This window comes from Muscardinus avellanarius, assembly GCF_963383645.1.
Source record: "Muscardinus avellanarius genome assembly, chromosome: 10".
In the NCBI taxonomy this organism is placed as follows: Eukaryota; Metazoa; Chordata; class Mammalia; order Rodentia; family Gliridae; genus Muscardinus; species Muscardinus avellanarius.
Genome location: NC_137796.1, coordinates 15,560,168 through 15,576,148, shown reverse-complemented (window position 1 = coordinate 15,576,148; position 15,981 = coordinate 15,560,168).

Here is a 15,981-nt window from a genome sequence, read left to right as displayed (position 1 = left end):
GGAATCCATGCTAAGAGTTATCTTCCAGAGACAAAAGGATCTCCCAGGTGTTTCATAAACGAGACAAATGGCTTGCCCACAGGTCCTTTAGACTATTCCTCCAACGGCCTTGTGAAGAATGGATAGAAGCCGGGTGTGGTGGCACACACCTACAATCCCAGTACTTAAGAAGCTGAGATGGGAGGATTGCAGCTGTGAGACCAGCCTGGGCAACTTATCAAGGCCTTGTTTCAAAATAAAAATTAAAAAAGTTCTGGGGGTATAGTTCAGAGATAAAATGTTCCTGGGTTCCATCCCCAATACCCAAACAACTAAATAAATAAAATTAAAAATAAATAAGAATAGATGGGAGCAGACAGGGCTTGGAGAGTTGACAGGGAGGTCCCTTGCAGCAGTTTCTACACAGATGATCCAAAGAGGTTGGTGGGAGAAGGCGGCGTGGATAATCACCCACCGTCTTCAGATCTTTGTTAGACGGGCCTGGAGCCCTTCTGGAATCCAGAGCATTGGATTCCGGTCATGAGCTGGCAGTAGCCTTATGGGTCCAAACGGAGAGTGCGGTAGGTTTAAGGGATAATGACGTCGGATGAGCCACATTGATTCTCTCTGCCTATCTATTAATTTATTTATGGTGGCGAGGGAGGAAGAAGGCAACAGATGGAGTAAGGAATGGACATGACCCCGCATTTGCTCTGATCTCTCGCCTCAGCTTAAGGGAACGTGGCTATCCCCCGGCCCCGTGCGTCTGGCTGACCCGCACTGCCGCTGGTTGCTGGTTGTTGGGGGGCAGATGCATTCATAATGGAAGAGATGAACTCGGCATCGGGGGCTGGAGAAGGGCCTCCCCTCATTCCTTATCACCCAGTAATATGGGGAGGTGATTTTTTTTTTTCCTGCCATAATAAGGTTGTCAGGCCCCTTCCTGACCAGAATGTTGCAGGGACCCATGGAAGCTGCCAGAAGGGCCAGCTCATTTTGTTAATTAGCACTAATGTAGTCTGGGCTGTTTCCTTAGGCTGACCAAAGGGAGCCATAATTAATATGGAGGGAGAGACAGACGGAGAGTTCAAGGCCGGCATGTGCGCCCCGACCCCGGGGTCACTGGGGAAGGGTGACCTGGAAGACAATAGCCGCGCTCCCGCTGGCCCGGACAAAGGCTGGTTTCAGCTCCAACCTCAGCTCACAGTGACCTTCCCAGTAATGGGAAATTCCATCCTACCACCTCTGGAAAAGGGGCTGGCTTCCCAGGCCTCCCAGATAAGGTGTGCATGTCTAGCTATGTGAGTGTGTGTGTGAGTCTGTGTGTGTTTTAAGTGATCATTTTTCTCCCACTTCAACATCTAAACTCATAACGCCCAGGGGAGGGGGGTGGGCAAATGCCTTTCTTCTCAAAACTAATGGGCGGCTACTGTTGCTGGCGATAGGAGCTTGGACTAGAACCCCCAAAGAGCAGAGTCCAGGTTTCGCGGTGTTTATCTCGCCCTGAAGCTTGTACCTAAGTCTGGAGCTAGGCGGCCGCAACTGAATGGGGTCTTTTGCAGGCTGGGGAGAGGCCACCCGAGTGGGACAGGAGCCAGAGCCCAGGAGAGGCTGCTGCGGGGCTGTGAATCAGAGTAGCTGGCCCACCCATCGGGGGAAAAGACAGCTCCACCTCCCTGGGAGACCTAGCAGAGGGCGGGAGCAGCCCTTGGAATGATGGGGAGTGGAATCCAATGACCATCTCACTCATCAAGGGTGATCGTACCGCTCACAGATGACGGGTGGCCATGCAGCCAGCAATGGGTGAAGATACACTGGATTCCCTGTGACCCCGTCTTGTTCTGAGGTGCCAGTCTGCATGCCGATCTTTTCAGAAGCAAATCTGATCCTCTCTCTTTTTCTTCTAATTAAATATTGCTGCCTAACTCTTTCAGGTCAGCAGCAATGTCACTGGTAGCAGCCATGAATCACGGCCGAGCTGACATTTTAAAAATGGCATCGTCAGGGCAGCGAGCGCGGGCCAGACACCCAAGCATGCCGGCCGGACCCCGTAAATTACACTAAAAGTCTAATCCGAATAATCAACGTGTTGACATCTTTATGCGTGTGGGCAGAACCGGGGAAGGGAGAGGTGCTGCTCTGGTACTTTCTGAGGACGTAGAGAGGATGCTCACGGTGTTATCGTTTGAGTATCCTGCAACCTCTTTCCTTGTGTTTATGTTTTCCTGATGAAAATAGATAATAGCGAGCGCCTCTGACTAGGACCTTGGTTGAGATGCAGCTTATTCAATAGAGACATATTTTTTATCCCCATAAACATCTCACATGCATGACTTTCCTCCTCAGGATAGATACACAGGATTAGCTCTTTCTCTCTCATATATGCACGCACACACGTTCTGTGGATGTGGTGTGAAGATGGTCTCCGTTGTTTCTGGCTGCAGAACTCCGTTCAGGTTCCTTTGCTATGGGAATGGTTTTCATAACTCGAACCCCAATTGTTTACTGAGCCCCGCTAATGTGATTTCCCTAGGCCAGACAGGACAGCCACTGCCGGCCTAGAACCATCTGCATCCTGCTTATTCCAACTGTGTTTTGGTCCTTTTGTTTTTCTCCGCGAGTCTCTCTCCAATGTTCCCATATCCCTGTTTTTTGTCTCTCTAGTTTTCAAGCAAGCAAGCAAACAAACAAATCCTCCTAAAGCTTTGGCCTCTCTCCCACTAATGGAAGGTCAGGGCTGCCCGGGGCCATATATATATGCAGAGAAAGTGCCTCCTGGTGATTAATTGGCCCCACCAGGTCAGAGGCACAGAGAGGCCATTTGTCACCAGCGAACTCTGGCCATCACGACCGAGCTGCCCAGGGCTGTGGGCGGCTATAAGTACACCAGCTGGGACTGGCCATTTAGTACCCACTGAGGTGTGGCCAGCCAGGGCCCAGGGGGTTGTGCATGCTGAGGGCGTGCTGGGGTAGAGGAGGAGAAGGAAACAAAAGAAAGAAAAGTGAAAGAAGAGGATCACAGTGGACGGAGGAAAAGCAAACTTTTTGTATTAATGGAAGGAAGTTCTGTTTTGTTTTCATTAATTTCTCATTTATTGAGCACCTACTGTATGCCAAGAAGAGCAAGACATGGTTCTTTGAATCTGGTGCTAAAAATCGTTGATGCCCTTTGAAGCACTTGTATAGATTTTTGGCCACCTGACTTTTGCAATGATCCCAAGAGAAAGAAGTGGCTGATACTCGCGACCTAACTCTCTGGTGGTCAACTGAGCCTGGGTCCCACGATTTTCCCAGGGCCATGGAGTGGTGATTATGCTTCCTCCTCCAGAGCTTCTTTTGCTGACTGTGCACAAGTGGGCTCCATCAGGATGACGGCGGTCAGCCCTCAAGTCCTTTGGTCCCTGGACAGAAAATCATGGACTCTGGTTTGAGTTTTGATTTTTCTCCTCACCTTGAGCAAGTCACTTTTCCTGGAAGATGATATGACCTGGGACATGGTGCCCAGCATGGATCAAGAAATTAGCAGTTGCTGGCTATGAAAGATGTATATATGTGTATATGTTTTTATTTATAAGCAAACACCCTGTCTGGGCCGGGCCATCTGGACGCCCCCCCAACACCAGTAGCCCCAGCATCAGCATGCATCCTGGGCCATGGTCACCATGGTCAGGGGGGAATCAAATGTGAATGGGTAAATGGCCATGGCACAATTCCCAGGAACATCCTCCTCCCTGTCCATCCATCCATCACCAGCCCCCAACACCCAGCCTTTGTCACAGTGATGCCTCCTGCAGTAAGTACACGTTGCTAATTACTAATGGAAAGCACAGTACTAGGCACTGCAGTCTAAGACAGGAGAGGGAGGAGGCATTGGGAAGGAATGAATGATAGGCATGCTCCTGCCGCTGGCCTTTGGCCCCAGTCCACGCCACCATCTAGCTGGGGCCCGCTTAAGCAGGGTCTGGACGAGAAATTCGGCCCACTGTTCTAGGCCTATGAAAATCACAGAGTTCTGAAAACCGTTCTCATAGCAAAAGAACTTGAACAGAGTTCTGCAGCCAGAAACAACGGAGACCATCTTCACATAAGATAAATGTCTTTGCTAAAGAAAAGAGATGGTTGGTGCTCTGGTCAAGAGGTGGCCCCTGGTTCTGACTTTACAAACGAGATGGGTTGCAGAGACTCTCGAAATAGTAAGCTTCCTGAGTAAATTTCAGTGCGCTTCTGTTTACAATAGTATTGAGTCTGGACTGCTGCGCTCTTTTGCTTACCAGCACGTGTGCAGAAGGTACAAGCAGAGCCATGGCTAAGCTCTCAGATGGCTCAGAAACAGTTGGGCTGAAGCCATCCTGCTTATGGAACCATTGCTGAACTCCTCCCTGGAAGCTCGGCACGCCCTTACTTGAGTTCTGGTAATGCTACAAGCAGGGCGTAATTACTTCCACTGTACAAACACGGCCACTGAGGCTCTAAGCGTGCATACTGGGGAATGAGTGAGTGGTCCAGAGCCATTCTTTGGGTTAGGCTGTTTGTTTTAATGGTGAAAGTAAATAGCTAATCATCATCATCATCATCACCACTATCATCATCATCATCTGTTTCAAACTGGCTAATATAACAAAATGTTTCATTTCAACTGACAACAAGTTGAGGGACGGGGTGGGCTCCCAGATTAGTGGATTCCATAACTAACCGATATTGTCAAGGACCTAGACATTTTTTTTGGTACTGGAGGTGAAACACAGGGACTCTCTACTTCCAGGCTACACCCCAGGCCTATTTTATAATTTATTTGGAAACGGACTCACTAAGTTGCTGAGAGCCTCACTAAGTACTGAGGCAGGCTTCAAATCTGTCTCAGCCTCCCAAACGTGGGGATTACAAGCGTGCGCCACCACACCTGGTAAGGGCCTGGACTTTTCCCATCTCTCCAAAATAGTGCTGTCCTTGGTATACCAGCCTGCCCTCTCTTAAGGTGCCCTGGGCATTGCAGTATAGGCAAATTTCGGTGTGACACCAAGACCTGATATCACCCAGAGGTAAAAAAGGATGCATCGGTACCTAGGACTCTAGATAGCTAAGCATTTCCCAGAAGCCCTACTTTCCTTTGGGTCACATGACCAGATGGAAACCAATCACTGGCAAGAGCCTGAGATCAGCAGGGGCGCCCAGGCTAGTCAGTGTCCAGCCCCGCGGGGTGTAGGGGAGGATGGAGAGAGAGGAAAATGGAAAGGAAGTAGAGGGAGCAGGAACACTGCCAGCCACAGCCTGGGTTTCAACCCTCTCGTGCCAAAAGGGGAAACATGACTCTTCTATCTGAGAAACCATGGCCAGCTAGCATTCTGCAGAGTAGCAAGAATTCTGCACTATTTTTTCCCACGGCTCATGAATAACAAAGGCAAGTGTTTTGGGCCAAATTTTGTTGCCCCAAAATTTCTTCATGGAAGTTCTAACACTCGGTATCTCAGAATGTGTGTGTATTTGGAGATGGAGCCTTTAATGAGGTGATTATTACTTGCATAAGGCCATCAAGGTGGGTCCTTATCCAGTCCGACTGGGGTTTTTATAGAAAGAGGAGATTAGGACCCAGACACCGGTGGGAAGGCCCTAAAAGGACACAGAAACAGGCTGCTATTGTAAGCCAAAGATGCCCCAAGAGAACCTTGATCTGAGGCTTTCAGCCTCCAGCACTATAAAAAAACTAAGTTTCTGTTATTTGGAACACCTTGTCTCTGCTACTTTGGTGTGGCATCTCTAGCAAACTAGCAGGGGGAATATTGTTTTTCCGATTTTCTTTGGAGTCCATAATGTCCATTGGAGGTTGGGAAGGAGATAGAAGACTGAAAGAGTTAGAAGTACAACTATTGCAGTTATCAAGAGGAAGGCCAGGTGTGGTGGTGCACGCCCGTAATCCCAGGACTTGGGAGGCTGAAGCAGGAGGATCACAAGTTCAAGGACAGCCTCAGCAAGGAAGGGAGAGACTTGATTGCTCCTGAATTAAACTCTGTTTCAAAACAAAAAAATAAAATAGAGCTGGAGGTGTAGCTCAGAGGTAGATTGGCCTTGGGTTTAATCCCTAGTACCAAAGAAAGAAAGAGAAAGAGAGTGAGAGAGAGAGAGAAAGAGAGAGGGAGGAGAGAGAGAGAGAGAGAGAGAGAGAGAGAGAGAGAGAGAGAGAGAGAGAGAGAGAGAGAGAGAGAGAGAAGAGAGAGAAAAGACTACACATGTGTATTAGAGTGTGTGTTTTGGGAATTTGATTCTTTGGCAGTAAGCTCAGACCTAAGCAAAGGTGCCTAGAATGGTCAGGGCGCCCCCGACTCACTGTGAAATTGAAGAGAAAGTTGAGCCAGTTGGGAAGAAGACTTAGGGGACTTATATCCCTTTACTCTTTGATATCTATGAAATAAATGGTTCGTGTATTCTGTGTGCTGGTCAGCAAAAGGGATGGTTAGGGAGGCCCCTGCCTTCAGAGATCTAGTATTTGCTAAAAAGAGAATTTAATATGAGCAGTGGAAAGAAGATGAATACCAGACATTTGATTGCCAACTTGAAAACTTTAGGCTGTAGCCAGGTGTGGTAGGGCACACCTGTACTCACAGTACTCGGGAGGGTGAAACAGGAGGATCATAGATTTAAAACCAGCTTCAATAACTTAGCCCTGATACCAAATAAAAAGTAAAATAGGGCTGGCAGTGTTACTTGGAGGTAGAATGCCTCTGGATTAAATTCCTTGTATCACAAACAATACAAAACAAACAAACAAAAAATAAAAACAGGAAGTTGAGGATATGCTGGACCTATGTGGCTATTTGTAAAGACACTTTTGCCCCATCCAGGGTCAGACAGAGGCAAAAATTTTCAGAGTGGGTTTACCAAATAGAAAATACCCAGATCTTCTTAATACATTCTGTTGTATGTCCATGAATTATCTCCTTGGCTTCCTGAATAGAGTAAAAAAGATGCTTGGATTTGAAGTCGAAATAGGTAGGAAGCAAGAACTTCCCAAGGACAAGCTATATTGTCCTTTTGCTCCTGAAGCCAAGTCAAGGAGATGTACCCTTCTGATGAGGCACCTCCCAGCGGGCCGGAGGTCTCTCTGTGTCCCTGCGACTCTCCCTGCTCTCTGTGGGCTTTCCTGAGGGCGCCAGGACGTTGCTGTCAGTGGAAGAACCTGGCTTGGCCTCACCTACGGCTTTTCTGAAGTTCCAGGAAATCTAGGGCTTTGTTCGCTCTGCATAAATTATCGCTTAAATTATTGTCTCAAATGTTGCCCTGGGTGTGTGGGCACACCCCAAAGAGAAGACCAACTCCTGCCTCGCCAGCCCTGCAGAAGCTGGAGCTTCGGAGAGATGTAAGTGTGGTGGCCCAGCTGTTATCCAGCTGTTATCTTGTACCAGCAAGATTTGTGGCAGACCTGTACAGGTGACAATTTATTTAGACTCTCTTGCCTTGAGTTTCTTGCGGTTGATTTTTTTTTTTATTGGCACAAAATGTTTTACATTTACTTTTATGCATTCATCACCATGACAGGGATGTTTAGATGATGGCCGTAAATGAGATCTGTATCTATCCTAAAGATATTCATGTAATTTAGCAGAGTTATTTTGCAGGTTCGATCAAAGGAATCCATTCAGTTTGCATCTTGCTAGCACCGCAAAAAGATTTTGCTAATCGTACCCTAATGGGGGAACGAGCACACGTTATTTAAACATACCAAATACGTGAAAATATAAGTAGTGTTTAAAATATCTCTTTCACAATAAATTACGATCGCTCTATTGAAATACCAATTTCTAGAGGAAATCAATTTAAGAAAAAGAGCTAATCACAGTACCCCGTGAAAGCAGCATCCCTCTCCCAGTATCATTTAAATTTCAAGGCAAAAGATTTGGACCGTTGTCTCATTTTGTGTTCCATTATTTTTCCCCCCATTCATTTTCTGAACAATGATCTTCTAACACATCCCACTTCCACCGTGCTATCAACTGGCGTGTTACCAAAAAGATGTAAATGATTTAATTGAATTAGTTTAATTAGGTAAATTAACAGTTGAGCATATCACACACAAGCTTGTTCTGTTTATACTACGTTATGGAGATAATTTAGTACAGAAGGAGAATGGGCATGACCAAAATTCCAATGCGGTGAGCCAGATTAGCTGGCAGAGGGAGAGAAAAAAATACAAAGATAACAGTCGCTGGAATTAGATCTGGGTAAATAATTTATGTGCCGCGTTCGTTATGTAATGCAAGTCCTAGACAACCAGTTGATACATGGCGGATGTGTGAACACATTGTACGGAGCAGAAGTGTGAAGACGTAGGACGTCGCAGGCGATCCTGACTTCCCCCAAAACATATCCTCGGGAAAATTCTAACATTCCTTGCTAATTCAGACAAATTGAGGCGATGCAAGCCAGCCTGCTTAGCCAAAGGTCTGAATGACTGCTGAAAGAAAGCCGGTTTAACTACCCTCAAGCACATACCCTGAATCAAACGCAGCAGGGTCTCTCCGCCCGGGCACCATTGACTTTCCTTGTGGTGCATGTCGGGGGAGGGGGCACCGTCCTGTATGTCAGAGGACTCTGGTACCATCGCCAACATCTACCTGTTAGATACCAGGAATCCCCCCCTCCCCTTCAGTGGTGACAACCGACGTGTCTCCAAACGCTGCCATGTGTGCCCTGAACAGGGCTCCCTAAAGCTCCCTGGCTGAAAACGTCTGATAGCAACCCACTAAATATCATCTACTTTGAATCTTTAGGAATTTTACTACTGTGAGTAAAATCATTCACTGAAGTGAGGTGCGATATTCAGAAGCCTCACATAGACGGCTATGTAACAGTTAAAGATGTTTATTCAGGTGTTTGCATATTTTCATAGATTCACCCATGTGTCTGTTTGATGAGCGTTCAGATGGAGCATCAGTAGGTACAAAACGTATCGCCGCCTTCCTGCGCAAAGAGGGACAGGTAGAACCAGCCGCGTACAGTCAATGTTAGTTGATGGGGAAGACCCAGGAAACCGTGTGCATTGGTGAGAGAGACCCAAGCTCGGGCAAGTGTGGCAGAATGCAAGCCCAGACAGGGCAATGGGGACCACCACCATGCCATCGAAGCCTGAACTAAGACATTAGCTAAACGCGTGACCATGTGCGAAATGAAAAGGTTTTAAGTACGGGAGTGCCCCATACGGGAGTCCACGTTGACTTTCCAAAGTCACGTTCACAGACATCAAGTGCTGACTTTGCCACCTACCGACTGGACTACCTGAGCCGATTATGGATGTCTGAGCCTCACGTCCTTATCTATAAATAATGGTTACCTCATTGCAAATGTGAAGCCAGACAGTGTATAAAAGCACTTGGCATACTCTCTGCCCCATAAAAGTCACTCAATAATTATTAGTTCTTCTTGCCTTCGTTAGCCGGCCCATTTCATTGCCATCTTTCCTGGGAAGGAGGCGATGGGGGAGCAGCCGTTTATGATGTTCCTCTTCCCCCACATCTGGGTTACATTGTTAAACATCACTGAAGTTGTCCAAAATATTGGCCCCTGAATTTTGTTTACTCTAACGCTGAATGTTTAAATCTTGTAAATTACTAAAGTCAGTTTGACATCCATGTTAATCTTCCCTGAGATTTTAAGATCTGGAAGTTTGGAGGTGGCTTTTTTATTTTTTTTTTTAACCACTTCCAATGAATCCAGGGCCAGATGTCGCTGTCATTACCACAAAATCAGGGAGAACATGGAAAAGTTCCCATTGGAAGAAACGATCATTTTCTATGCAAAGGAATTGAAATGTTTTGCCAACCAAGTGTCTGGCAACGTCCTGACACGCTAGTAGTTTCATTGTGTTGGAAATCAGGGACAACTGAACGGAGCGGGTGGGAGACCTGTTTTGCATTTGGAAATACCAAGGAAACCACATTCCCACCCCTCTGCACAGTCATCACTAGCGTACACAGAGCTGTGTACACAGATGAAATGCCGGGCAAGGCCGTTTTCTTTGGAATCTTGATGTGTCTCTTTCTCTCTCACACATACTCTCTGGTGACATATCTATCAATGAAAGAGGACGTTTCCAAGAACCCATTTTATTCTCAGAAACATAAACATTTAATGCAATAAACATCCCGGGCAAAGACGGCCCCTTCCCGCGACCTTCACCTGGACACCCCTTCCATCTCTACTTGGGGCAGTGAAACTCTTCCTCATTCCAGGTTCCAGGTATCCAGGCCAGGGAAACCTCTGGGTGTGCCGCCTTCGGGGTGGTTACCTCACCCCAGCCTACCCAGAAGGCCCCAGACAGCGCTCCCTCTGCCCCTCTGCCATCAACTGCTGCTGCTGCTGCTGAGGAAACCAGGCTCTTCTTTGACCCACGCTCAGTGACTTACAGAAGTTTAATTTGTGTGTGATGGCTATGAAGAGATGCGTCTAGATAAATCCAAATGGGGAGTGGCAAATTCTCCCTGGCCTCGGGCCATCCATTAGGATTTCGAAGGTTCTAGAAGGCACGATCAGCTGCTGTGATACAGTTATGGCCCATTTCCTACTTTCCTCTTTCTGTCCCCACAGCCTTTTCTTTTTTAAAAAATTATTTCAAAATTGTCTTAGAGAACAGAAAAGTTGAACAAATAGCTCAAGGAGTCTTCATATACCCCTCACGCAGCTCTCTCTAATGACAGCATCTCAGAAAACCATAGCACAGTTATCAAGACTAGAGATTTGTTCTCTTAGTGAACGGGGATAATACAATTAGTGTAGTTAATGGGTAGGATACTGGTTAGTGAACTACAGATTTTATCAGTTTTGTCATTCATTTACTTTTTCTGTTTTGGGATCCAACCCACGATCCTACATTGTTAGTCATCTCATTGCCTTATTATCTGCCAATCTGTGATAGTTTTAGAGTCTTCGCTTATCTTTCATGACCTGGACCAGTTGTTGTTGTTGTTGTTGTTGTTGTTGTTGTTGTTGTTGTATATTGTTGTTCTGGGGATTGAACCCAGGGCCATTCTACCTCCAAGCTAGGAGTCTAGCTCCATTTGTTTATTTAATTTTGAAGCAGGGTCTTGCTAGGTTGTTGAGAGTCTCCTTTCAATGCTGAGGCTTCCTCAAACATGAGATCCTTCTGTCTCAGCCTCCCAAGTACTGGGATAACAGCTGTGTACCACCATACCCGGCTTGACCTGGCCACTTTTGAAGAATACTGGCCCATTACTGTAGAGGACGCCCCTCCGTCGGTCCATGTCTGATGTCTTCTCATCGGTAGGCTGAGATTATGCTTTGGAGCTGGAACACCTCAGAGGCAATGAATTTTGCCGGGAGGTGTACCCTAACAGGGGCGCGCGATGTCAACGTGTCTTATAACGGACAGTGACTTTGGTCAGTTGGTGAAGATGGTGTCTACCAAGTTTTCTTACTATAAATTGCTCTTTTTCCATTTGTGGTTGATAAGTGTATTAGGGGAGAGACACTCTGAGATGATGTTAATATCCTATGTCTCTTCAAATTTGAGTCTGCTAAATTTGACATCCCCAGCAGCAGAGGTCTCAAAGGCCACAATTACTACTTCTCTTCCTCACAGGATTTTAGAGTTACCTCATCCTCCTGCATGTAATTATTAGAATCCCCATGACCTTTTGCCTGCCTGACACTCCTAGTAATTCATATTCTCACCTTGTAGGATTTTGCCCAGTTTCACACTGTAGTCTTAAAAAGAATTTCATAAATATTTTTTTTAAATGGGAAGGAGCCAGGCACGGTGGTGCATGCCTGTAATCCCAGTACTTGGGTGGCTGAGACAGGATGATTGAAGGTTTGAGGCCAGCCTCAATGACTGAGCATGACCCTCAGCAACTTACTGAGACTCTGTTTCAAAATGAAAAGATAGAAAGGGCTGGAGGCATAGCTCAGAAGTAGTATGCCCCTGAGCTCAATTCCTAGTATCCCCCCCCAAAAATGGGATGGAAAGAAAGGGAGAAAAAAGTCAAAGGGATAAGGGGCCTCAGAGGATTCTTAGCCTGGGTTCAACCATGGGACTGTCAACAAATTGCTGTTTTTATTTGAACTTCAGGGTTATGTATTTATCCATTGCTATTTGTTATTTTCTTCTTTTGTTCTGTTGTAGCACTGGGGTTCAAACCCAAGGCCTCACACGTGGCTAGGCCAGCTTATTGCCTGGACAGTTTTGAAAAGTACTGGTTCATGACTATATAGAACATCCCTCCATGGGGCTGGGCTACACCCGACCCAGACCCAGCCTCGTCCAGCTCTGAATTTCTGTGACTCTGACAGGAGATGGAGTCATGATGGAACCTGCCACCCAGCCACCCAAGAGCAAAGCAATTGAGCCAGGGTAGCCCCAGCGTAGTCAGGGGGACTGGGAGAGGGGAAGAAATGGTCCATGAATCTTTTACAAGTCCGGATGATGCCCGCATTAATAACACTTTCCACGCTGCAGAGCACAGCAGAGGGGGAGTCGCAGGTTGGGGAGGAGGCAGCCCCACTTGGGACCAGGCCCTTTGTCTTTGCTTGGCTCAGGAAACAGATGAATCAGCCTTTTCCTCCCCAGATTGAAGAAGCCACAGTGTGTGTTATCACGGCTTTTCATTACTTTGCATCCGGCTTACTACCCATTTTAGGCTTAATCGCAGCAGAATGACGCTGCGTGCAAAAGAAAGTTTTTAACAGGATAGTTTACAAGCTGCACTTTCACTTTTATCCTCTATAGAAAGCTCACAAAACATCCAAGCAGCATGACTCAAAATTTCTTTTAATCCCTTAGAAGCAGGGTCTTGTTTCTACTGATTTGCAAGCGAGAGCCAACCTTTGTTGTTATTTTAAATATACAATTGAAGATTGCCGATGACTTGGTCTCGCTAGGTAATTTGAGAACATGCGGCATCATTAAAAAAAAAAGAAGAAGCAGAGAAGAGAGAGAAATATGTGTGACCATAAAAGGGAGGAGAGTTGGCTTCCAGGAGTGAACTGGGAATGCTGCATCCTAGAGTTGTTCAGAGGAGGGGGTCTTCTGTGTTAAAGAGAAAGGATTCCAGAGGAGAATAAAAACCCCAAAGAGTCCCCAGACTGTTTAATTTGGGTTATTTGAACACCTTTCCCACCTTGGAGCCGCCAGTTCATAAATGTCCTCGTTAGGAATTCTACCTCTTAATCACTCTTTTTTTTTTTAACAAGGAACTTTTAAATTTTTCCTGTAGTAAAACTGCTTTCCATGTATATAATTTGGAAAATCTCAGGGAAGCAAGTGAGGGAAGGAGACTGAGCAACGAATTCATCACTAATTGTAGTGGGGGCCTGTGTTACTGACTCATCCGTGACTTTAATTCCCTATAGGCAGGGACACATACCCCTCTCTCTCTTTATTTTTTATTTATTTATTTATTTATTTATTTATTTATTTATTTATTTATTTTGTGTGTGTGTGTGTGTGTGTGTGTGTGTGTGTGTGTGTTACTGGGGTTCCTGGAAGCCCTTCTACCACCAGGCTACACTCCCAGATCTATTTTATATTTTTATTTGGAAACAGGGTCTCTTAAGCCAGCAAGGCTGGCTTCGAACCTGCGCATCCTCCTGTCTCCGCCTCCCAAGCGCGGGGATTACAAGCGTGCGCCACCACGCCCAGCTTCCCCTCTCTCTCTTTAAAGTTTCTGCTAGATTGCTAATGCCACACACAGTGCCTGGCATATTGGCACATCGTAGGTGCCTGACACATAGTAGGTTCTCAATAAAACTCCAGTGCATGAATTAGTACTTGATAATAGAAATTATTCGGATGTGGGGGCACGCCCTGACTACGGTCTCTTTTAGTGTGTGTGTGTGTGTGTGTGTGTGTGTGTGTGTGTGTGTGTGTTGCAGGATTGAATCCAGGGACATTTGCTATACCCTAGCCCTTTTATTTTTTTTGAAACAGTATCTCACTAAATTGTTGAGGGTCTTGCTAAGATGCTGAAGTTGGCCTCACAAAGCATCCTCCTGTCTCAGCCTCCCAAGTACTAGAATTGCAGGCGTGTGTCATTGTGCCTGGCTACTTTTATTTACTTTGTTGAGGTAATGGTTGGAGGTGGGAGGTGACCTTGCTGGAATAACTGCACTGGAAGCTCTGGGCCTTATATTTAAATAATACTTGGTAGTAATATTTTTCAAACTATGTTTCTTGGAAAATTAGTAGATGTTATTCAATAAAACAAAAGTTTTATGGTTAAAGTTTGAACTATGAAAGACTAAACAGGTTGTTGTTGTGGTTGTTGTTGTTGTTGTTGTTGTTGTTGTTGTTGTTGTTTTGAGCTAAAAGACCTGCTAGAGCCTTTGATAATTTGCATGGGTGTTGGGACTCACCAAGAGATCCATAAAACATTTGACTACTGCATCTTTTCTTTTTTGCCTTTTCCTACTAACAATCAAATGAGCAGTTTGAAAAACATCATTTGTAATATACAGAGGATTTTACTGGGTTAAATCATCCCAGAATATTCAGATACCCATCTTTCACCTTAGGCCAGTTACTGGTGTGGGAGAAAGTTTTTGAAATCAAATGTTAATACAAAAAAAAAAAAAAAAAAAAACCCAACGTGGCCATGCCTGGTGGTACACACCAATAATCCCAGTACTTGGGAAGTTGAAACAGGAGGATTGCAGGTTTGAGGCCAGCCTCAGAAACTTAGTGAGACATTGTCTCAAAATAAATAATAGAGCTGAGGTTATATCTCAGTGGTAGAATGCCCTGAGTTTAATCTTTACCACCAAAAAGGAAAAAAAATGCCCCTATACATGCAAATACTCATTGGATGGATGGATGGATGGATGGATGGATGGATGGATGGATGGATGGATGGTTGGTTGGATGGGTGGATGGATGGATGGATGGATAGATGGATGGATGGATGGGTGGATGGATGGTTGGATGGGTGGATGGATGGATGGATGGGTGGATGGATGGGTGGGTGGATGGATGGATGGGTGGATGGATGGATATATGATGGATGGTTGGATGGATGGATGGATAGATGGATGGTTGGATGGGTGGATGGGTGGATGGATGGATGAATGGGTGGATGGATAGATGGATGGTTGGTTGGATGGATGGATGGATGGATGGATGTGTGGATAGATGGATGGATGGATGGATGGTTGGGTGGATGGGTGGATGGATGGATGGATGGGTGGATGGATGGATGAGTGGATATATGGATGGATGTTTGGATGGATGGATGGATAGATGGATGGTTGGATGGGTAGATGGGTGGATGGATGGATGGTTGGATAGGTGGATGGGTGGATGGATGGATGGATGGATGGTTGGATTGGTGGATGGGTGGATGGATGGATGGATGGATGGATGGATGGATGGATGGTTGGATGGGTGGATGGATAGATGGATGGTTGGATGGGTGGATGGATGGATGAATGGGTGGATGGATAGGTGGATGGATGGTTGGATGGATGGATGGATGGATGGATGGATGGATGGATGGTTGGATGGATGGGTGGATGGATGGATGGATGGATGTGTGGATGGATGGATAGATGGATGGTTGGATGGGTGGATGGGTGGATGGATGGATGAATGGGTGGATGGATAGATGGATGGATGGATGGTTGGATGGATGGATGGATGGATGGATGTGTGGATGGATGGATGGTTGGATGGATGGATGGATGGATGGTTGGGTGGATGGGTGGATGGATGGATGGATGGGTGGATGGATGGATGGGTGGATATATGGATGGATGTTTGGATGGATGGATGGATAGATGGATGGTTGGATGGGTAGATGGGTGGATGGATGGATGGTTGGATAGGTGGATGGGTGGATGGATGGATGGATGGTTGGATTGGTGGATGGGTGGATGGATGGATGGATGGATGGATGGATGGATGGATGGTTGGATGGGTGGATGGATGGATGGATGGTTGGATGGGTGGATGGATAGATGGATGGTTGGATGGGTGGATGGATGGATGAATGGGTGGATGGATAG